Here is a 24,968-nt window from a genome sequence, read left to right on the forward strand (position 1 = left end):
TACCAGAAAGGCTCATCCAGACTCTGCTACCCTTTGCTGTGAAGGAAAGGTTAGTTTGCTGTTATTTTTTGTATTTCTGTATTGCCTTTCTATATTTTGAATACTGTAGTTTGTTTTCTTTACCTTGTGTTTTGCTTGCATTCTGTTTTAACAGCATATTAAAACTTCAAAAGAGACCACAGCTCTCTCTGTTCTGAGTCAGGCAGAATTTTTCCCTCCCTCCCACCCATTTAAGTTGTCTTGTTAAATACCACTGTCTTTCTAGTTGCCCGCCTCTTATGTTAATCTGACCATATATCTCATTTCTCTCTACTTTCACTGGCTTATGTGAGTAATCACAAAACCATCACTTTTGAAATCCCACCCCTTCAATTATTTAAATTTATTGGCCATCCTACAGTATTTCATAGTACCAAAATACAAAAGTAACCACCCCTTTCAGTCCATCTTGCTGTTTTAAAAATAGTAACTCTCCACTAAACCTTAACTTTTTAAACAGGTAAAACTCAAGTTACCTACTTTCATATATAACTTCTCTAGTGCACACTGCAGAGTGCATTCTTTTCAATCTTACCTTTAAGCATCCCTGTTACTAGCACTTTCTCTAATACCTAAAAAGATCATCTCTACTTGACTCCAAGTAGACTTTTCTCTATCTGTTAAACCTAGCACTTGCTCCTACAGTACTTATTACCTTGATACGGCACTCTTATAGATAGCACCCCAAAAAGGCAACCCCCCATTTCTCGGTCACCCACGTCCCCGGAATCTCTTTTAAAGTTTTTTGTCTAGTCCTTCCAGCATGTCGAGGATCAGTTGCTAGTGTCCTCTCCTGCTCAGCTGGTGAACCTGGGAATATTGAGGCAATGTTACAATTGCCTCATGTACACAGACAACCCTCTTCTCCTCCCACAAAACACAAATACATGCGAGAGATGCAACTATACTGGCCAAACTGGAGGCTGAGCTCTCTCAACATAGGACTGGCAAGACCAGTCAGGAGGAGAAGGTTACCACACACACTATAGACCCAGTCTCACATAGTACCATCACAACCTCAAATCATACACATAAACACACAAAGACATACTCGGCAGCTCTGATCAAAAATCTACCAAAACAGCAGAGGCCACCAAAGCAGACACCCAAACAACCACCACCTCAGAACACAACACCTGCAACACATAGACCTCACAGTCAGAGTGTTAAACAGTCACAGCCCTTAAGGCCAAACACAATGCCAGACACACTAGACATTGGTGACTCCATAGTCAGACACACTGATGTCCCGCTCACCAGACTGAGTAAGGAGAAGGTCACAGTAAGCTGCCTGTCGGGTGCTAGAATCCGCCACATAACGCAAGCACTCAGGTCTCTCAACAGCAGGTACAAATACGACTCAGTCATTGTCCACGCTGGTGTAAACGACCTGAGACGTACCTCCTTGGACTACATGAAAAGAGACATTGAGGAGCTCTCTGATTATGTAGCCCAGGCAGGTATGACCCTGACCTTGAGCAGTATCCTACCTTCACCAAGAATGATGCCACAATACAGAGATAAGATGATCAGCTTTAACAATTGGCTTAAACTCTGGTGTCATTCAAAGGGGATCCAATGTCTGTCTGCCTGGGATGACATGCTGGACAAGCCACGCTGCTTCGCAAGGGACGGCTTGCACCTGTCACCCTGGGATTCGGATATTGGCAAAGGCTCTTGCCACCCCATAGTGCCTTTTTAGGCAAGGCTCAAATTCTAAACCTACCACCCTAGAACACAAAAAGGAAAAAACTAAGGGTAATGCTGCTCAATGCCAGAAGTCTAAATCTCAAAATGCACGCACTCGAGGCCCTTCTCAGTATGGAGAACATCGATGTCTGTGCAGTGACAGAAACCTGGTTCAAGGCTCCTGAGAGCACCCCAGCACTATCAGGTTTTACCTCTTATCATGCGTTCCGCCCCAAAATCCGGACAATACCAAGAAAGGAGGGGGTATCCATATTCATCAAGGACACCCACACCTCAAGACTGGTGGCAACGCACGATGCATCGGAGACCATCCAGGTGCAATTAACCATAGGCAAGACTGCTCTGCAAATTGTAGCATGTTACAGGCCACCCTCACAAACTCAGGAACCTCACATGGCCTTCCTGAAAACACTAGAGGGGATAAATGTATCACCAAACACCATCATACTAGGTGACTTCAATTACCCTAATATAGACTGGGAACACTACTCAAGCCCAAACACCCTAGCCCAAAAGTTCCTGGAATTCATAAACTCAAATGCCATGGAACAACTAGTCACCATCCCCACAAGAGGAGAAAACATACTTGATCTCATCATCATGAACATGGGAGCACAATGTTCAACACCGGAAGTATACCCCTCACTGGTGAGATCAGATCACAAACTAATCTCGCTGGAGGTCCTCATCCCACCCCCACCTGAAATAAACCAGACGACAGGAAAGACCTTCTCGAAAGCCGACTTCACACTTTTAAAGACTACTGTGGTCTCCTTTAAGGCGGCCGAGCGTGGAAAACAGTACTCAAGCCGCTGAATCACTTACAAATGCCTTCTACCAGCACCTGCAGGACTGCATGGATAAGGCAATCCCAAGCAAAACAAAGACTCTTTGTACCAAATGCAAGCGCCCAGTCTGGTGGACCCCAGCCATAAACAAACTCTACAACAAAAGGAGGAAGCTACTACAAGATAGAGCAAAATCCTTAAAAGGTAAGACACCCTTGATCACTATAAGTAAATAAGAGCTGTCATAAAATCATCCAAAGCAAATTTTGAGAGAAAAATAGCTAAAGACTCAAAAGACAATCATAAGGCCTTCTTTAGCTATGTTAGAAACCTGGGAGGAAACTGCCAGATATGCTCAGAACTAGTTCAAAATGATGTGAAGATTACTGATCCTACAGACATTGCCAACATACTGGCTGACAGGTTCAGTGCAAACTTCTCCCCTCCCCAAAAGGAGAGATATCTATACCAAGCGATTGCAGCCCCCAAACATCTCCAACGCCAAGTGAGAACTGCTCTCTCCAAAGCAAAAACACAGCATCCATGGGACCTGATGGTGTCCCCGGCTGTGTGCTCCACAAACTCAACGAGGAATTAAACCCACAGCTAGGACAGCTGTTTAATCATAGTCTTACCTCTGGATACACTGCCAGGAAGTGGCGCACTGCAACTGTGGTCCCACTTCACAAAGGCGGTGCCTCCACCGACCCTGGAAATTACCGCCCATTAGCTTGACAAGCCTTATCTGCAAAGCCATGGAGAGGATCATAATGGACCTCATAAATAAAGACATAGGGAATTTGCAGCCTTTGGATCCATCCCAGTTTGGCTTTGTCAAAGGCAGATCATGCCTTCTAAACTTGGTTGACTTTTTCCAAACAGTCACCAAAGCCATTGATGAGGGAAAGGCAGTCCATACAGCCTACCTCGATCTGGCAAAGGCCTTCGATACAATACCCCACTCGGTATCATTGAAAACTCATCAGCTTAAATGTTAACCCATACATCACAAGATGGGTTGCAAACTGGCTGAGTGACAGAACCCACAGGGTCAGAGTTGCTGGCGCCATGTCAGACTCAAAGCCTGTCACAAGTGGTGTACCACAGGGCTCAGTCCTGGGCCCACTCTTGTTTGGCATCTACTTTTCCAAGTACAAGCAAACACAGGAGGGTTATGGCTGACAAAGTTTGCAGATGACTGCAAACTGGGAGCCATAGTAGAAAACACATCTGACACAGATATCCTTCAGCCAAGTAGACTTTTCTCTATCTGTTAAACCTAGCACTTGCTCCTACAGTACTTATTACCTTGATACGGCACTCTTATAGATAGCACCCCAAAAGGCAACCCCATTTCTCGGTCACCCACGTCCCCGGAATCTCTTTTAAAGTTTTTTGTCTAGTCCTTCCAGCATGTCGAGGATCAGTTGCTAGTGTCCTCTCCTGCTCAGCTGGTGAACCTGGGAATATTGAGGCAATGTTACAATTGCCTCATGTACACAGACAACCCTCTTCTCCTCCCACAAAACACAAATACATGCGAGAGATGCAACTATACGGCCAAACTGGAGGCTGAGCTCTCTCAACATAGGACTGGCAAGACCAGTCAGGAGGAGAAGGTTACCACACACACTATAGACCCAGTCTCACATAGTACCATCACAACCTCAAATCATACACATAAACACACAAAGACATACTCGGCAGCTCTGATCAAAAATCTACCAAAACAGCAGAGGCCACCAAAGCAGACACCCAAACAACCACCACCTCAGAACACAACACCTGCAACACATAGACCTCACAGTCAGAGTGTTAAACAGTCACAGCCCTTAAGGCCAAACACAATGCCAGACACACTAGACATTGGTGACTCCATAGTCAGACACACTGATGTCCCGCTCACCAGACTGAGTAAGGAGAAGGTCACAGTAAGCTGCCTGTCGGGTGCTAGAATCCGCCACATAACGCAAGCACTCAGGTCTCTCAACAGCAGGTACAAATACGACTCAGTCATTGTCCACGCTGGTGTAAACGACCTGAGACGTACCTCCTTGGACTACATGAAAAGAGACATTGAGGAGCTCTCTGATTATGTAGCCCAGGCAGGTATGACCCTGACCTTGAGCAGTATCCTACCTTCACCAAGAATGATGCCACAATACAGAGATAAGATGATCAGCTTTAACAATTGGCTTAAACTCTGGTGTCATTCAAAGGGGATCCAATGTCTGTCTGCCTGGGATGACATGCTGGACAAGCCACGCTGCTTCGAGGGACGGCTTGCACCTGTCACCCTGGGATTCGGATATTGGCAAAGGCTCTTGCCACCCCCATAGTGCCTTTTAGGCAAGGCTCAAATTCTAAACCTACCACCCTAGAACACAAAAAGGAAAAAACTAAGGGTAATGCTGCTCAATGCCAGAAGTCTAAATCTCAAAATGCACGCACTCGAGGCCCTTCTCAGTATGGAGAACATCGATGTCTGTGCAGTGACAGAAACCTGGTTCAAGGCTCCTGAGAGCACCCCAGCACTATCAGGTTTTACCTCTTATCATGCGTTCCGGCCCAAAATCCGGACAATACCAAGAAAGGAGGGGGGTATCCATATTCATCAAGGACACCCACACCTCAAGACTGGTGGCAACGCACGATGCATCGGAGACCATCCAGGTGCAATTAACCATAGGCAAGACTGCTCTGCAAATTGTAGCATGTTACAGGCCACCCTCACAAACTCAGGAACCTCACATGGCCTTCCTGAAAACACTAGAGGGGATAAATGTATCACCAAACACCATCATACTAGGTGACTTCAATTACCCTAATATAGACTGGGAACACTACTCAAGCCCAAACACCCTAGCCCAAAAGTTCCTGGAATTCATAAACTCAAATGCCATGGAACAACTAGTCACCATCCCCACAAGAGGAGAAAACATACTTGATCTCATCATCATGAACATGGGAGCACAATGTTCAACACCGGAAGTATACCCCTCACTGGTGAGATCAGATCACAAACTAATCTCGCTGGAGGTCCTCATCCCAGCCCACCTGAAATAAAAGACCACAGTAAAGAACTTCTCGAAAGCCGACTTCACACTTTTAAAGACTAGTGTGGTCTCCTTTAAGGCCCCCGAGCCGGCGGAAAACAGTACTCAAGCCGCTGAATCACTTACAAATGCCTTCTACCAGCACCTGCAGGACTGCATGGATAAGGCAATCCCAAGCAAAACAAAGACTCTTTGTACCAAATGCAAGCGTCCAGTCTGGTGGACCCCAGCCATAAACAAACTCTACAACAAAAGGAGGAAGCTACTACAAGATAGAGCAAAATCCTTAAAAGGTAAGACACCCTTGATCACTATAAGTAAAAAACTAAGAGCTCTCATAAAATCATCCAAAGCAAATTTTGAGAGAAAAATAGCTAAAGACTCAAAAGACAATCATAAGGCCTTCTTTAGCTATGTTAGAAACCTGGGAGGAAACTGCCAGATATGCTCAGAACTAGTTCAAAATGATGTGAAGATTACTGATCCTACAGACATTGCCAACATACTGGCTGACAGGTTCAGTGCAAACTTCTCCCCTCCCCAAAAGGAGAGATATCTATACCAAGCGATTGCAGCCCCCAAACATCTCCAACGCCCAAGTGAGAACTGCTCTCTCCAAAGCAAAAACACAGCATCCATGGGACCTGATGGTGTCCCCGGCTGTGTGCTCCACAAACTCAACGAGGAATTAAACCCATAGCTACGACAGCTGTTTAATCATAGTCTTACCTCTGGATACGCACCCAGGAAGTGGCGCACTGCAACTGTGGTCCCACTTCACAAAGGCGGTGCCTCCACCGACCCTGGAAATTACACGCCCATTAGCTTGACAAGCCTTATCTGCAAAGCCATGGAGAGGATCATAATGGACCTCATAAATAAAGACATAGGGAATTTGCAGACTTTGGATCCATCCCAGTTTGGCTTTGTCAAAGGCAGATCATGCCTTCTAAACTTGGCTGACTTTTTGAAACAGTCACCAAAGCCATTGATGAGGGAAAGGCAGTCCATACAGCCTACCTCGATCTGGCAAAGGCCTTCGATACAATACCCCACTCGGGTATCATTGAAAAACTCATCAGCTTAAATGTTAACCCATACATCACAAGATGGGTTGCAAACTGGCTGAGTGACAGAACCCACAGGGTCAGAGTTGCTGGCGCCATGTCAGACTCAAAGCCTGTCACAAGTGGTGTACCACAGGGCTCAGTCCTGGGCCCACTCTTGTTTGGCATCTACTTTTCAGTACAAGCAAACACAGGAGGGTTATGGCTGACAAAGTTTGCAGATGACTGCAAACTGGGAGCCATAGTAGAAAACACATCTGACACAGATATCCTTCAGAAGGGTCTCACAGAAACGGATAACTGGTGCCAGAGCCATGGCCTAAAGTTAAATGCCAAAAAATGCATAGTCATACCCTTCGGGAAAAACAGGGTTACCCCTAGCTACCAAATAGGTGGCAATCCACTGAGCACAGAAGAAGTTATCAGGGACCTGGGGACCCAGGTTGATAGTAGTCTGTCATTCGACACCCATGTAGCTAAAGTAGTTAGGAAGACCTTCTACATTGCCCACCTTATCATGAAGGGATTCTCATCTAGATCAAGGGAGGTCATAGTCTCTCTATACTCATCAGACCAATGATTGAGTACAATGCCCCATTCGGAATGTATCTGACCCGACACTTGCAGCAGCTGGAGAGGCCACAAAAGTTCCTCACCAAAAGGATAAAGGGTCTCAACATCTGTCCTATGCTGCCCGACTGAAAGAACTCCAGCTCTATTCAGTCGCTTACCGCTTGCTCAGAGGTGACCTTTGCCTAACATACAAGGCCATGTCAAACCCAGATTTGATGAATATGCTTCACCTCAAAAAATGTAGATCTGTCAGAGCCACAAGGGCGGGAGACTTAAACCTCAACACGGCTATTAATAGGATGTGCTGGAGGGATAGATTCATCACCCAAAGACTCCCTATGCTGTGGAATAAAATCCCGGTATATGTGAGGCAGAGCACCTCGCTGGCCTTGTTCAAGAGAAATCTTGACCAATGGATGGGAGATCGCAGATATACCCCAGGGATTACCTCAGTGTCACTGCTCAACAGAAGCACAGCAAAATAATGGGTATAGTTCCCCATACTAAAGGGGTGGCGTAAGCCACAAAACTATGGGCTAGGCTTGTAAATGCCCTCGGGCAGATAGCCTAGTATGAACCTATGAACCTATGAACCTATGTAGCAAAACCCTTTGTCAGGACAAGCAAATGGCTTGAGCCTTAAAGAAATGGAAACTTGATTTTTAAGGCTCTTCTTCCTTGGAGATAAAAATGTTGAAAGCATTAATATCCTTGAGAGGTAGTTAAGAACAAGAAGGAGAATAACTGGAAATTAATGAGGAATAGTACTGAAGATACTACACTTGAAATGTGATCAATCTGATAATTGATATGCTGGCAGGGGTGACATGTGACACATTGTCCCTAAAAGTCATTTATGAAGACTAGTTCATCATACCAAAGTTAAGGAATGTACAGATATTCTGAAACAGAATATAATAAATACAGGGACTGGCTTTAGTGAACTTTACCAAAACTTAAAGAAAAGATGCTAATAACAGAAAAAAAAAGAAAAATGAAAATACGGCATGCTGAGGAGTTAATGCTGGATGATCTACAGAGAGTTGTAAAACAGAATAGTGCTAACATGTTTAAAATGCGTAAAATATATATTTGGTAAATGCTTTTAACAAACCTGTTTCTCAGAGCCCATGATTACGACACATATGAAGTCAACTGCTGTTGGATTAATGAAACATGTTATACTGTGTAGGTTTAGGGAGCAAATTTTGTGACAAATGGTAAGGCTAAAACAGACGAAACATTCCCTAATCCTACAGCAAAAGGTGTTTATTTTATTACTCATTGAGGTCAACAAATATTTTGTTTTCTGTATTTTTGGTTAGATTGCTGTTCCTGATTCATTTCAGTATGAAATGGCAATTATATAAGTTGTCAGTACTTACGTATTATCGCAACCAGATTTCCGAAGGGCCGCAATTTGTACAGTTTTAAAGAAGCCATGTCAGTTAACCTATCAAGGGGTGTATAAACTCCTAATCGCTGTTGTATCACACTGTTTTTTACACAGGAATGGAATAATGCAAAAATTCCTCTTCCCTGGTACTGTCCTTTCTTGACTTGTACACCTGACTGCTGGTTTGCAGTCGGCCTTAATGTTACAACTGATGAAAGTCAGGATGTTCCCTACAAGGCAAGGAGTCGGGAACATGGCTCGTTGAGAGGAAGTTACTGCCTTATTTTGAACCCTCAGTTTGCAGGTATGTGATCAGTTATCACCCACCCCCTGTTACAGCCCGGTCTCTGAGAAGGCACGTTAATTCACTTGACACTTTCAACTACTTACTCAAATATGTAGTTCTCTTGCTAGAGATTTACAGACATCAATCCCTGAGTTTTTTTCAGTAATGAATTGTACTTGCTGTTTATGACACAACACTCGGTAAATGCCTTCCTGGCTTTACAGAACAGAAAACCCCCTTTTTTAAACCTGATACCACACATACAAGCCTGACTGCTATACGCAGTTATGATCAGTAATCAAGAATGCATAACTTGCCCAGCACTGTGCCAATGTGCAGTTCCCAGAAGACGTGAAGTGTATCACAGAGGAGTACGGCATTTCACCCTTATTTCTCCTGCTGCCTCATACCCACTGTGACACAGTACAACCTACTTCCTAACAGACCCCTTTCAATGGTAACATGCCTGTTTTCACATAGAGATGACGAGCTGGTGGCCTTCGGAAATCTGGTTGTGATAATACGTAAGTACCAAGATGTCTAATGAAAGGCTTTATAATTGTTGTGAATATTTTCATGAATGTCCTACTTTGTAAGTGACTTTTCTACTATAGCTTAAAGTAGACATTTTCAATTTCTTTCTTAAAAATGTCAAATAACTTTGTGACATTATTTTCATTATGTAGAAAGAGTTATGCTCTGATCTGCTATTTCTCAGTTAGTTATATTTTTGACTACTTTCATCTTATTTAATGGTCAAGTTTTGATTTATAAAGGGGGTTTCTTTTTTCTGTCTTTCTTTTTCTGTTTTTGTATTTCACTATGGTGTCTGTGTGTGTGCGTGTGTGTGTATTTGTGAAGTTTTATTTTTTTTTCTTGTCAATGTGAATGGGATACAAAACTGGTTATATGGTTACTATATATATTACATATATATATATATATATATATAATTTCACTATGGTGTGTATGAGTATCTGTGTGAGAGTGTGTGTGTGTGCGTGCGCACACGTGCATGCACTTGTATGTTTGTGTGTGGTGCGTGTGTGCACACTTGTGTTTGTATCTGTGTGAGTGTGTGCATTTTTATGCTTGTGTGTGTGATTTGAGAAGTTTTATTTTTTTTCTTCATGTCAATGTGAATGGGTTATAAAACTGGTTATATGGTTACTATATTAAGTAAGGGTTAATGATGCATACAGGGAGATTATAAATGCTTGAAGAGAATAAAGGATTAGTACAAAACTTCCACATGCCTTACCTGAGAGTCTTTTTTTTATTCTCTGTATTTATTGCTGTACATTGTTAGGATTTATTGCTGTGCATTGTTAGGATGGATACATAACTATACAACCCTTGCTTATCCATACAAATCCTAGCTCTAACCCTAACTAACGATAATGCTATTGGCAGTGCTATCTCTAATCCTTGCACAAATATTTACACCTAAATATAATCGTTACTCCTAACCCTAGCACTAAAACAAACCCTAACCTTAACCCTATCCTTCGTCCTAAAGTACATGCACATCATACCTCTCAGCTGTCCAGATTTTCCCAGAATATCCATATTTTTGCCCCATATCTTTGGTCTATTCTTCAAAAAAATTGGGGTTTTGTGATAAATCACTGGGATGATCTGAGGATTGAAGTTATTAAATAATGACATACATTTGAGTGTTAGACTTCAGATCCTTCAGAAAATGTATATTAACACAAATTCTGTTGTTCTAGAAACTTTATAAGAGCAATATTTAAAATCTGCCTCTATATTCGGGCCTTTGCCCCCATTGTGTCATGCTTTCCCGATATTTCTTGCACTAAGAAGTTGAGAGGTATAATATGGTTAGAACTTCCCCAGCTACTCAATTGCCACCAGCTAGTCATTGCCTTTAATATTTTTAGACATCCTGAAAAAACGCTAGCAATAAACCAGTTACTTTCTCCATACAGAACTAATCGTCCTCTCCTATCTAGTGATAAATTCCTCCTCTGCATCTCTAAAGCTAACAACAACTCAGGGAAAACTCTTTTTTCTTATGCCATAGCTAGATCCTGGAATAACCTCCCCCCTTCTCTGACCTCTGCCCTCACTAACACACATTTTAAAAATGCTCTCAAATCACATCTTATGAATACATGGCTATGTCCATGCATCACATGAATCTCAGGAAACTTTACACCTTCCTTCCTGCTATCTCTACTATATATATGCTACAGTTACTTATCTTACTGCCAACTTGAAATTGTATAATATATCATATATAATCATATGATTTTTTTATTCTTTTATCCTATCTCACTAATCCAATGTTAAAGCTTGTTGTATGAGACTCTCTGTCATTGTAAATTTACTCACTTACTGCTCATGTATTGTTTATTGTTTAGACTGGATTGTATGAGACTTTTTATGTCTGTACTTACCTCAGTTATTACTGTTATATTATTGTTTGTATTACCATGTTGATGTTAATCTAATTGTGAAACATTTCTCTCCAGGCCTCAGCTGTAAATGGACCTGTGTCCATTCGGACTATCCCGGTAAACAAATCTAAAATAAATAAAATAAAATAAATGAAAATGCCAATATTTGGTATTTCTCAAGAAAAATCAATATTCTGACACACCCAGAATTCATCATTGTTATGTTCTAGGCTTGATTATCTGAAAACCCTTAAAAATAAGTTACAAATGGAACATCATTTACTAAGATCTTTTGCACTCCTTAACTCATCATATATGGGATTCCTTCCAGCCTCCTTATGTAACATAAGAGCAGTGAAAGAAAATGGGCCAGATTTCAAAAGAACTGCTCTCAGTGTAAGTCTGCCCTGATTCTGTAAGACATGCTGTCACTGTAAGTGACTTAGTTCAGTGTAAGGCCTATATAAAAAAAGCCTTACAGTGGGGACCAGATTCCAAAACACCTGCTCTAAGTGTAGGTGACCACTTAACACTGAGAAAGACTTTTTGAATCAGGGCCAATGTCTGTTTAGTGATTATCCTTAAAACAAATGATGTTGTGCTAGGGAATCTTCACACATGTATGTACCACGGTGTGCACTCATTTGTACACATACAGACACACACACACACACACACACACACACACACACACACACACACACACACACACACACACACACACACAAACGTATCACAACAGAGATAGATAGATATTCCAACAATTAATGCAGGGATCTAGACATGAACTCCTCTTTAGCTTCTACTAATAAACTTGTATCATTTTACATTGAACGGCTGCTAAGAATAATTGAAGCATTTCCTAGGACAGATAAATTAACAAACGTGGCACAAAGCTTCTGAATTGATGTACATAAGTGAAACATGAGAAATGTGGTTGAATACAAAGTAAATTGTGGTTTCTGGTTTAAATTGTTGCTTGCTGCTTTTACTCAACTTATGCTTTGGTTATGAAACATCAGCTACTCTAATTATCACAGCAGTAAAACAACTTCACGGTGAATATATAAAACACATTATCAATAGTGTTTTATTCGAATGGCATCTAATATCAATCACACTTAAAGATGCATGTTTGCTATTATTTATGTCTAATACTTTTTCTGTGCATAAACAGGAAGCATAAAAATGTCTGCACTGTTCAATAAAATTGATACATAAAAGATATTTCTGTATTCATGCTTATTTTTTATTAATTTTACTGTTATATCAGATTTCCTAGGCCATTACAATAAATGTTCAAAATGTAAAGATAATTGCTGTACTGATATATAAAATAAATCTAGATTTTAGTCGAAATAATCTTCACCCAAATATTAATATAAAGAGTAACTACTGCAATTTCCAGAACCAAGACAGTGAAGAGAACAGATAACTGATTTTGCTGACTAGTTTTATGGAAAATACCAAGAGTATGCTCTCTGAAAAATGAAGACTATGAACGGCATGGAACTCTCTGTTCTTTTTATTACGCCTGGTCCCATTACTCTACTGCATTTTAATATTATGTATAAGATAAAAGCAGTCATACAATGAGAATGGAACAAATGTGAAAATAACAAGCTTAGAATTGCCAGGGAACATAGTGTACAGATTGTATTTTAAAATGTCTGTTGTTAGAAGAATAGATTTATGAGCTGGGGTTCAGTCTATCAAAATCTTCTCAAATGTTAGACAATTTTATTGGTCTGGTTCGCAACTTTGTAAGTCATGCAACTACAGTACTGTACAAATATTCTGTAAATTATTTTGAGTGTGTGTATGTGTGTGTGTGTGTGTGTGTGTGTGTGTGTGTGTGTGTGTGTGTGTGTGTATGTGTGCGTGCATGTGCATGCACTTGTATGTGTGTGTGCAGTGCATGTGTGCACACTTGTATTTGTATCTGTGTGAGTGTGTTTGTGTGCATGTGTGCATGTGTGTGTGTGTGTGTGTGTATGTAGGTTCATAGGTAGGTACTAGGCTATCAGCCCTGAGGCCTATACAAGCCCAGCCAAAAAGGTACACTGGCTTTTGCCACCCAAGAAAATTATTTTCCTGTGCCACTGTCGAGCAGAGCCACAGAGGTGATCCCCAGGGTAAATTTCCTTTTTCTCATCCAATCATCAATATTTTTCTTGAAGAGTGCTAATGAGGAGCTTTGTTTGATATAGAAAGGTAGTTTATTCCAGAGTATGGTAAGTCTCTGGAACAGGAATCTATCCCTCTGGCATGTTCTGTTTATTGTGGTGACAAAGTTTAGGTCTTTAGAGCGTGTAGCTCAGAGGGATTGGGATTTTTTTAAGTGGAGCATGTCCAACAGCTCTGGGTTTGACATAGCTTTGTATGTTAGGCAGAGATCACCTCTGAGTAGGCGATATACGACGGAGTAAAGCTGGAGTTTTTTTAAATGGTCTGCGTTAGGCATCTGTTTGAGGCCAGTAATCCTCTTTGTGAGGTATTTCTGCAGCCTTTCCAGTTGTTGTAGATGTCTTGTGAGGTACATACCAAAAGGGCGTTGTACTCTATAATGGATCTAATGAGTGATGAGTAGAGGGGAACAATGACCTTTTTTTTTCTGGATGGGAAACCTTTTGTGATGAGGTCTGCCACATAGAAGAATTTCCTGACTACTGTGGCGATGTGATTATCAAAGGAGAGACTACTGTCCACCTGTGTTCCAAGGTCTCTTATCACACTTTCGGTGTTAAGTATACTACCGCCTATGTTGTAGTTCATTGGTACAGAGATTTTACCAAAGGGGATGACAATGCACTTTTTGGCATTGAGCTTGAGGCCATGGCTTTGACACCAGGTATCTGTCTCAGTGAGGCCCTTTTGTAGCATGTCCACATCATTAGGAGTTTCGATTATGGCTCCTAGTTTGCAGTCATCTGTGAACTTCGTTAGCCAAAGACCTTCTGCGTTAGCCTGTACTTCAGAGAAGTAGATACCAAACAGGAGAGGACCCAGGACTGAACCCTGTGGTACTCCACTTGCCACTGGTCTGAAGTCGGATTTGGAGTCTGCTACTTTCACGGTGGGGGTTCTGTCAGTGAACCAGTTGGCAACCCATCTTGTGACATAGGGATTTATACCTAGTTTAGTGAGTTTATCTATAATTCCAGAGTGGGGGATGGTGTCAAAAGCCTTGGCAAGATCTAGTTAGGCTGTGTGAACCACCTTACCCTTGTCTACAGCTTTGGTGACTGCTTCAAAGAAGTCTATCAGGTTTAGGAGATATGATCTGCCTTTTACAAACCAAAACTGGGTGGGGTCCTGAGTTTGGAGATTACCAATGTCTTTGTTTATAAGTTCCACGATGATACGTTCCATGGCCTTGCAGACCAGGCTCGCCAGGCTAATGGGGCGGTAGTTCCTGGGGCCCGTGATGGCTCCTCCCTTGTGGAGTGGGATAACTGTTGCTGTGCACCATTCAGCAGGCACAAAGCCTGAGGTGAGGCTATGATTGAACATGGTACTTAGGTGGGGTGCCAGTTCGTTCTGTAGTTCATGTAGAACGCAGCCCGGGATGTTGTCTGGTCCCATGGATGCTGTGTTCTTGTCTTTGGAGAGTGTGGTTTTTACCTGTGCAGTCATGATTACAGGAACTTTGCATTCTTCCGGTATAGAGATGGGCTCTTTAGGGCGTACATGTACAGTTGTATATGCATCTGTATGAGAGCGCATAGGTGTGGTGGAGGTGTATGAGAGAAATACAGATAATTATATACCTTTCCTGTGCAGGGCTGGCTTTAGGTACACTTGTGCTCCAGGTAAAAAGGCACCATGCCTCCAACCCCCCACTTCCAACTCCATCCTGACATACTCTCAGCATCCATCTTACTATTTTTATTCTTCATTTTTTCAGAGTTTGTCTCACTCTTCAATTTTTTCCCCTGAACTTATTCATTAATTCTTCATGTTTTATGTAGGCAAGACTGCACTCTGATAATTGTAAACAACCTCATTAAGCCAAGGGACTGGGGGTCACAAGGCATACCCTAACTGACCAAGACTACATTGTGATAACTAAATTAATCTGGGATTCTGGCAGCTGCTAGGCACCCAGAAGCCATAGGGATATAGATATTCTAAGGTACATTTTATAGCTGTTTTCCATCCTTTCGATCCAATGATGGCTGGAACAGCAATCATGCATAAAGAAAAAAAAATTCAGTCTTGCCTTTTTTTTTCATGGAAGAAATAAGTTGTAGCAAGTTTTAATTTCCAAAGCTTACCAAACACGAGTTCACAATAAACTGACAAGACAAATGCTTGTGAGGATATATGAATCACATCTGTCTGCCTCCTCCCCCTACTTCAAATAGGTAGACACTTTCTGCGTACCTCCTTCTAATCTTAAACTGTGATAAATATCCAGGCCCACAATTACATATTTCATCCCACTGATGTCATAAAAATGCATTCTGACCCTCTACTCCAAAAACACAGCCAACTTGTATGTACTTTTCTGATGCCAAGCTGTGAACAATTGAAAAAATAAATAGAGCATAACATATTTGCTGTCAGACAGTAAAGAATAATGTTGTGTGTTTATATATATATATATATATATATATATATATATATATATATATATATCTACATATCTATATATCTATATATCTCCCAAAAGATAGCCACCACTATACTATGTACATCAAATGCGTGTGAGAAAAATAAAAAATGGTTTCAGTAATATTTCTAACTTGTTACTTCTAGACAATACAGTGGTTGTATGCAAGACATAGTGACCCCCTTTTCACCAAACTGAAGTTTGTGGGGAAAGTTATAGAAATACTGAACACACTATCCCCAGGACAACATAAGATACAGTAACCTTTGTAGTTTGAAAGGAATGTTAGATAAATAATGACATTGTATCCAGCCCACCACACAAGCACAGCAACCATCTGTGTACACCTAAGAGTGGGACTGGTTTTAGACAATGTACGGTTCAGGGCAGAGGTGACTGCTAAGTCCATGTTAAAATCCACTTATGCTGCCTAGGTATTTGTGGACCACCAGCCCCGAGAAGCACTGCAGGTCTGGGTATTCTGTGATACATTTTATCCCTTATTTTTTCTTCTGAAAGATGACTGCTAAACTGAGCAAGTGACAAGATAGTCAATTACTTTATTCCAGATAACCTACATCAAGCAGATATAGCCAATGTAATGTCCAATTCAGATATCTGATTCTGATAAAAGAAGATGGCAATGCAATGTACTCCACTTTTGTTCCAAATGAACAGTTGCTATACATTAAAATATTTCAGGTTGGTAAACTTGAATCTCATTAGTCCTGCAGATCCAGAATAATATGGAAGTTGCAGCAGCAGCTAGTTATTTTCCTCTACAGACAACCACAGTAATTATATCTATTCTGTCTGTACATTTCAGGTGCGCAGTTAAGCAGTTCATTTTACTTTTCAAAGATGCACAGCAGTTATGCAAAGTCAGATAATAACTTCTTAAATTGAACAAATAACAAGAAGGTAAGTTACTTTCATCCAATCGACTTCAACCCTGTCCAGCAGTTACAGCCACAATGTCTGATAGCTGTGTCATATTATTTTACCTCCACACAAACAGCTTGCCAAGTAGCCAGATATTAAAGTATTCCAGTTTGCTCCACACAAATCAAAAAGTCAGAAATATTGCAAAATATCTGATCACTACCAATATCACTGTAAAAATAATAAAACACTTATCTTATTTCGGTCTTCACTCTCATCACTCTGTTTATCTTATCTCAGATATCCAGAATTCTGCAGAATGTCCCATATTTTTGATCTCTGTCCCTAATAAAATGTTTGATTTTTCTGGTAAAATGCTGACTATTACAGACACTAGTATAGTGCTTCTGAAAAAATAATTCCTTTGTTCTCTATGCTCTCTAGTGCTGTAAATCTCTCATTTCTACAGAACTATGCACAGGAGGAAATGTCATCTCCATTGCTAGGTGGGATTAAAGTCCTGGCTATGACACAAAAGCCCATTATATAGCAAAGCCTTGAATGTGAATGAGCATATTTGAGTGTTCAGGATCCTGATACATGCCTTATAACTCCCTCAGTGATGTCCACTCTCAGATGGCTCTAAGCCAAATGATGAGGAATGAATGTGCCACCTGATCATGAGAGGGTCTACTTTCATCACAAAGTGGACACTAAGTAATAGCAATGACAGACAGATTGAAAGATGGGCAGACAGACAAGGGATACAATTCAGAGATTTTATACACACTGTATATGGCCAGTATGGATAGAAATGCAAAAATTCTAATCCCACATTTAGGTTCATGTGTGCATTAAGTGCAGATGTTCTATGCTCAAGTACAGCAAGGAGATAGAAGGTGGGTAACACACATATAACTGGAGCGCCTGCCAGAAAGTCTAAGGCTAAGTCAGTTTGCAGTTAGAATGTGAACTAAAGTTATTTACATGGATTACATAACCTCTTAATTACCAAGGTGCACTAGAAAGGAGTCCACTAATTTGGTATGAAAGCGCAGCTTATGATCATAAAAGCACACACACACACACCCTATGCTAGTAATGTCATCCATATAATGCTTCTGCTATTAATGTAGCACAACAGCAGCACTGTAAAATTACCACATGTAGTGGTACATGTATGTGTCTGTGCATGCGTCTGTGTGTCCATGTGTATGAGAGAGAGATAGAGTATGTGATAGCTTGCCTTGATGAAGAAGGATAAATCTCCTTTAAGTGGTACAGGAGAGCTGCTCTAAAGACAAGCTAAAGGCAGACTACTTGGGACTAAGAAAGTCGTTTTTCTGGAAAGCTGTGGGTTTTTGAAACCTTAAAGAGGACTGTGTCATGGTAGAAGTGATTTCTGCTAGAATAGCACTAAGACAAAGCCTGAAAATAAAACATTGTTTCTCATTTGACAGTGTTACAAAAACTCTGCAATTCTAGACTCTACCTGGGATTCAGAAACTTGTTTCTCAAAGTGGTAGGCAATTTTGTGGGATGCTTGACCACAAGCAGGGTGTGTGAAATTTATATATACACTGACTGCAAATGTTGCAGGTCGAGCAACACAGCTGCTCAAACTGTATGCTTATGGTCGTATCATGAAATGGTAGTGAACGACATTATTAAACTGATTGTCTCTGTTAATTCAAATGAGGGGAAAATGAGATAGCAAAGTGTTCAGAAGTGTATAATTTCATTGCAATGAAGTGCTGTGCTAGTGAGTTTGATTGCAGTTAAAGGCTAGTGCTAATTCAGGGGAGTGTTGGAACTGTGTTCGGGATAGTCACAGCTAGAACAAATGCGTATAAGCAACAGGATGTTATTTCCACTAATATCCAAGGTGGTATAGGTTGTGCATCATCTGAACACATTTCATGGTCTTCTTGACACTAACATTACAGACTGGTACCGTGTGGATAGGGACAGTATGCTACTACTGGTAGACATGTTTCATCCTCATCCACCATCATAGTTTTGGTCAAACTCATCTCCAACATCAGCCAATCAGCATTCTCCTGACTGAACAACCATCAGCCATAGAGATGGAGGGCCTGCAGCAAGGTTTTGATCTTGTTGTGGAGAACTTACATTTTCACAATTTGCCTTTGCCAGGCATGATGCTGTAAGGAGAAAGAATACACCATGTGATTATGCCAATAAGGAATGGTTGTCAAATGAGGATATCAAAAGTGTGCCACCCGGCCAGTACTGTGGTCATGCTAATATTTACACATAAGTGATTGCTATATTCGCATGCTCTACTATATGGCACAGCCACAGGTAAACTGCTTATCCTCTCCAACAACCACCATCAGTTTCTCCACAAGTATGCAATGCAGCAATGGCAGTCATGCAGGTAACCTTCAAATCTAGTCCTTCTGGGCTTCCTATGTAAAGATTCACAATCACCCAGGCATAAAACAGCTATCACTGTAATCCTTAATAGCACTAAACCGCTTGCCAGTAGGTACCATGTCCTGATATGCAGTGTATGCTGGCCTATAGAACTGCTGAGAGTTAATTTGATTGTGCCTACAACACTTAACTCAGTATAGAACCATCCATCACACAAGGCTAATAAACACATTAGCTATGCTGATACCTGATATCTCACAGTGGCTAAGAATATCTCTCAATATGTTCAGCATTCACATGTGTGCTGGCCTGCAGTCAAAATACAATAGCAGTCCCCACCGCTGATATATTACCTTGGTACTGTTACATACAGATGTATGTTTCTTTTGTTGGCCTAGCACACTTCAGTATACCTGTGGGGTCCACCACAATTTTCCTTTCTCATTACTGGTAGACCACCTTCCTTACTTTCCCTAAGTAGTTCATCCTTGTTAAAAAAAATATGTATTGCTTACCGGATAGATTTTTCCTCACAGCACTTGCACAAGAATGCTTCATACACTTCATACAAACACTGCAGCAAAAGTAATGTAAGAAAAACGCAGGCCCTACCTTGAACAGTTAGTACTTCTGCTTTTCTCCTCCTCACTCTGCTTCTCACAGGTGTAGTCCCTTTCCAATCAGTGTTCTTTCAGCTTTACACAGGTGTAGTCAGGTTCCAATCAGTGATCTATCAGCTTCACACAGACGTAGTCAGTGTCCAGTCAGGTTTCATCTGAATAAGGTTAGGGATGAACTCTGCTTCACATAGATGGGGAGCTTATTCCATAGTGTGGGGATCCTTTGAGGCACATATCAGTCCAACCAGCAGGTTCTATTTATGTTGCAGACAAAGTTCGGGTCCTTGGATCTAGTGATTTGGGCACCATCTGTCTTGTGCATGTGCAAGAGATCCATCAGAGCTGAATCCAAAGATGCCTTGTATACTAGGAATAGATTGCATTTCAGTAACCTGTAAGAGACTGAGTACAGAGGTAGGACCTTGAGATGATCTGTGTAGGACAGTGCATTCATACCCTGGACTCTCCTGGTGAGGAACCTTAGAGGGTGTTGTAATTGTTGCAAGTGCCTAGCTAGGTACATGCCAAAGAGGCATTGTACTCAATGACTGGTCTGATAAGGGCTGACAAGTACTATAACTTCCTTGGACCTGGATACCATACACTTACTTATAAGATAGGCAACATAGAGTGATTATCTTACTATCTTGGCAGATTACTGTCTATGTATGTTTTTGGATCCCTCACTATCAGATCAACTCCTACAGGTGTTTTATCAATGAAGTAATTAGCTTGGGTGGACAATTTCCAAAAAGACACTATAATGTATTTTTTGTATTAAGTTTTAATCTGTAGTTTTGGCACCAGTCATTTATTTATATTAGACCCTCTTCTAGGATGTTGCTTTTGTGGGGGAGAATCTATAATAGCTTCCAGTTTACAGTAATCTGTAAACTTAGTGAGCCAGAGACTTTTAACATTAAACTTGATGTCTGAGAAGTGGATGATAAACAGGAGCAGGTCCATCACAGGGCCAAGGGTACTCTGCTGATGACCAGTTTCCTGATGGAGGTGGTCAAACCAATAGTGTAGACAATTTCCATTCAGTGTTCTACAGATTCTTCCATGAGAAGAAATGCATCTAAGTGGCCAACAGCATTTATATCATTTAGATTTGGGCCTCTGATCTCAATGATTATGCAAATGAGGACTCAGTTCTTTAATGTTTCTGAGTCACTCATTATATGTGCCACAGCTGGAGATATTGTCTGACATACAGGCTTACATAGTGGGTTGGTTAATGTCATAAAGAGGATCTTTGCATTTCATGTTGTACATCTGCAGACTATGGCAAAATTAAAAACTGGTGTTGGTCAGACGGTTTAACAGTATGGTACAGGTTGCAAGACTTTCTACCAGGTCTCATAGCTTTCAATCAACGTTACAACACATTTATAATGGCACAGGCTGTCTCTCACCCTACCACAAGTCATGCTGCTTAATTGCCTTATGCTGCATCGCAAATCTCAGTAAGCAGAATGGACATGACAACAAGATGCCAGCTATGTTTCTTTGGTATAAAACCTGCAGTATGGCTATAGTTTCCAATGTCATTATTTTCTAGCAGTGTGTCCCAGTGATGCTGTAAGGAATCTAAGATCTTCCTTTACTTGCTAGATAGGAACAACCTGCACTACTTGGGGAGTCTTGTGGGGGCTCTATTATAAGATGGATGCCTGGCTCTTTCTCACCAGGGCTGTTACTGATGCCCAATGCATACCTTGTTCTGGACAGCAGCACAATATTTTTTGCTGCATACCACTGTATAAACATGTCTCTTGTAATTTGTGTGTATACTGATCATGTCTAAATAACTAAAGGTGTCTGTAATTTTTCTTTGTGGAGCTTTTCTCCCCGGGCCTCTGCTGAAAAAGGGCCTTTTCGGCTCAGTCAGACACCCCCCGGTTAACAAATGTAAAATAAATAAATAATAAATAAATTTGCCACTATAGTGACCTGTGTAGGCAGCATCAAGACCTTCTTATCCAATGGGAAGAAGTGGTCAGAGTGAGTGCACCTGAGAGGTATCATACGTTTGAATTTTCGTTCTATATTTTTCTGTCCTACTAGTGTAAACTGTGTGGAGACATACGTGAATGGGCGTACCTTCATTGAAGGTTGTGCATCAGAGCTGGTAACTTGGCACGAAAAATCAACTACCAATCATTAGCGGACCGGAGTTCCGCTGTGGCGATCCCTAACCGGGAAAAGCCGAAAGACACAAACAAACAAACTAGTGTAGACTCTACATTTTTTTTATTTGTGCTTCTTATCCACAGCTCAGGAGGCTATTGCATGTAATATAGTCTCTTCTTCCAGCAGAGAATGGCCTAACTTTTCCTGGCCCAGAAGTGACCACACCTGACATTTGGCATATAATTAAAGTGTAGTTATTCCTTTCTCAATGTTTTTGAAGTGTGTTAACTTCTGTTGGCAGTATCTACATATCAGACAGGTTACCTATAGTAAATGTTTCACACTGTACTTTGTTAATCACCTGTAATGTGAGTTAGACACTGTATGGTGCTTTATGTAGTCAGGTAATAAATGTGCTGTCACCAGCTGGGTTTGTGACTTTAATCATATGTCAGGGGTATATTAAATGATGCATGGTAAAAGATGGCAGGAGATATACCAGTAGTATGACATGCTTGTAGTACTTCATAGGTGAAGTGCAAAGAGTATACCAGGCAGTCATTGGCAGTTCAGGTAGTGTACACTGTGGTGTTTCATCTGCACAGTATAGTTAGGTAGCACATACCAGCATGTATGACTGGATTGGCATTAGTTAGCTGTTATTCTTACCTGCTTTTTTAAAGTTAAAGATGCCATGCTTTTTATGTGATGTCAGCCTTTTTCACCCATCCCACTTTGTCACTATCCTTTCTTTCTCATTTATTTTGATCTGTTTATTATGTTATTTCTCTGACTGCGGTGGTGGTGCTGTGGTAGCGTTGTCGCCTCACAGTTAGACGTTGCCCATTCGATTCTCAGTTAGAGCGTCTTCTATGTGGCGACATGCATGAATAGGCGTTCCTTCATTGAAGGTTGTGCGTTAGGCCCGGCAAGCCAGCACGTAAAAATCTACTGCCAATCATTAGCGGACCGGAGTTTCCGCTGTGGTGACCCCTAACCGGGAAAAGCCGAAAGGCACAAATTATGTTATTTCTCTCCTTATATTTTGTTTCTGTATAGCAGTTGCCATGGTAGTGTCTACAATGTACCATCATTCCCTACTGAGGGACACCATCAGTAAAACCTGTGCCTGTGCCAGATAGGGCCGCCTTCCCATTGCCTTCATTGGGTGAGGCTGATATGCGATCATCCACTACCCCTGGTGGGGCTTCTCCATCCAGGACCATTATTATTCCAAATCCTGGCTTTGTCAGAGGTGAGAGCTGTGTCACTCACAGACAGCTGGCAGTATTGGTGGTAAAGCTGATAGACTGTGCATTGAAGCAAACACTGGCCACCAGGAAAGACTACTCTTACAACTTGCAGAGTTGTATCCCTGACCACAAATGGCAAAACCATTAGAGCCAGGACTCAGTGGTGATGGAGCCCAATATAGTATCTGACCTCACACTTGGTATGGCAAAGATATGTTGGAACTGAGGTACCATACCCACTCTATCCCCCTTCCCAGTGTTCCCCCCTGTTTTGTGGCCTTGGCCTCCAGTGATTATTTTTCATTCTACCAAATCATCATTGCCTTCTCTTTGTTCATCTGCTGTTTAAAACTCCACTGTCATTCTCCCTCCTCCCCTGTTAATCTTGCTTGTGTTATGTGTTCCTGCATTTGCCTCTGCTACTACCCTCATCCTCTTACCATTCCTTCACCTTCCCTTACATCTTTGTACAGATTATCTTATTTCAATATAGAATATGAGTGCCTGTTCCTCAAAACATACTACCCTTCCTGTCCCTCCCCATCATATTCATACCTTATTGGTTTCCCTTACATGCTCCCCCTGCCTGCTTTCATCTTTTTTCCTTTTGTCATATACTGCCATTACCGCCCTTTCATCTGGTCAGAAAGTAGATTTAAATTGTTAAATGAGCTCTTTAAGTCTTTTAGCTGCTTTTCATTGTTGTCCCTTTTACACACTCTTGAACAAGCCTCAGTCAGCTCACTTTCTACTTTCTACAGTTGTGCTTGTCATATTACATAGCCACAGCTGCTGCTGCCTCTATGTCTCTAGTCCTTGCTCTGTCAGTCATTAATGCAGCTGTCTCTCTATGTCTGAAGGCCATGCTCTGTCATTAACTACTGCGGATGTCTGTATGTCTGCAGGCCGTGCAGGCCGTGCTCTGTCAGCCACTGCTGTGGCTGTCTCTCTATGCCTGCAGGTCCTATAAAAAGCACACATAAAACATTTGCATCACAGTGATATATATATATATATATAACAAAATACATACAAAACATGCACATCACAGTTGCATGTAGTACAAAACATTCACATATAAACACACGCACACATGCGCGCACACACACACACACACACAAGTCAACATACATATCATGATGATGCCTATTATAAAACATGCAAATCACAGTCATAAGTTTTCAAAATACACACACACACTGCTCAGACAGATTTTTTTCATCATTTCCATTGATCTGTTATGTCTGCTGTTGGAATAATGCACCACAGCCACTCCCTGCGTGCAGTTGTATCCTTTGAGGAACACTGTGCATGTTGCTCTCATATGGCTGTGTGATTATAGATCCTATCTCAGTGACTCTCAAACAGCACTGTTCTGCAGTGTACTTGTAGCATTTACATGAGATAGATATAGATTAGATATAGATATATGTATATATGTAAAAATAGATTTATATATATTTTTACTTGATTTCCACAAGTGTGTATTGCCAAGAGTGACCTGTAAGCACTGTCCGTCAGTCAGAAGTTCACACTCCCACATTCTGCATTGGACATGTGCCTGACCTGTGTATAAAACTAAAGGAACTAAAAACATTTTGACTGCTTGTATCTTGCTATCCATATCCATATACAAGACCTACTAGTTTCGCAGTTTTTTTTATTATTTTTTGTTTAGTCTCTTCCCACATATCCTTAGCTGCCAAGACACACGTCCCCATAAA

Source organism: Protopterus annectens, chromosome 6.part1 (assembly GCF_019279795.1).
Source record: "Protopterus annectens isolate FY-2018-M chromosome 6.part1, PAN1.0, whole genome shotgun sequence".
NCBI lineage: Eukaryota > Metazoa > Chordata > Ceratodontiformes > Protopteridae > Protopterus > Protopterus annectens.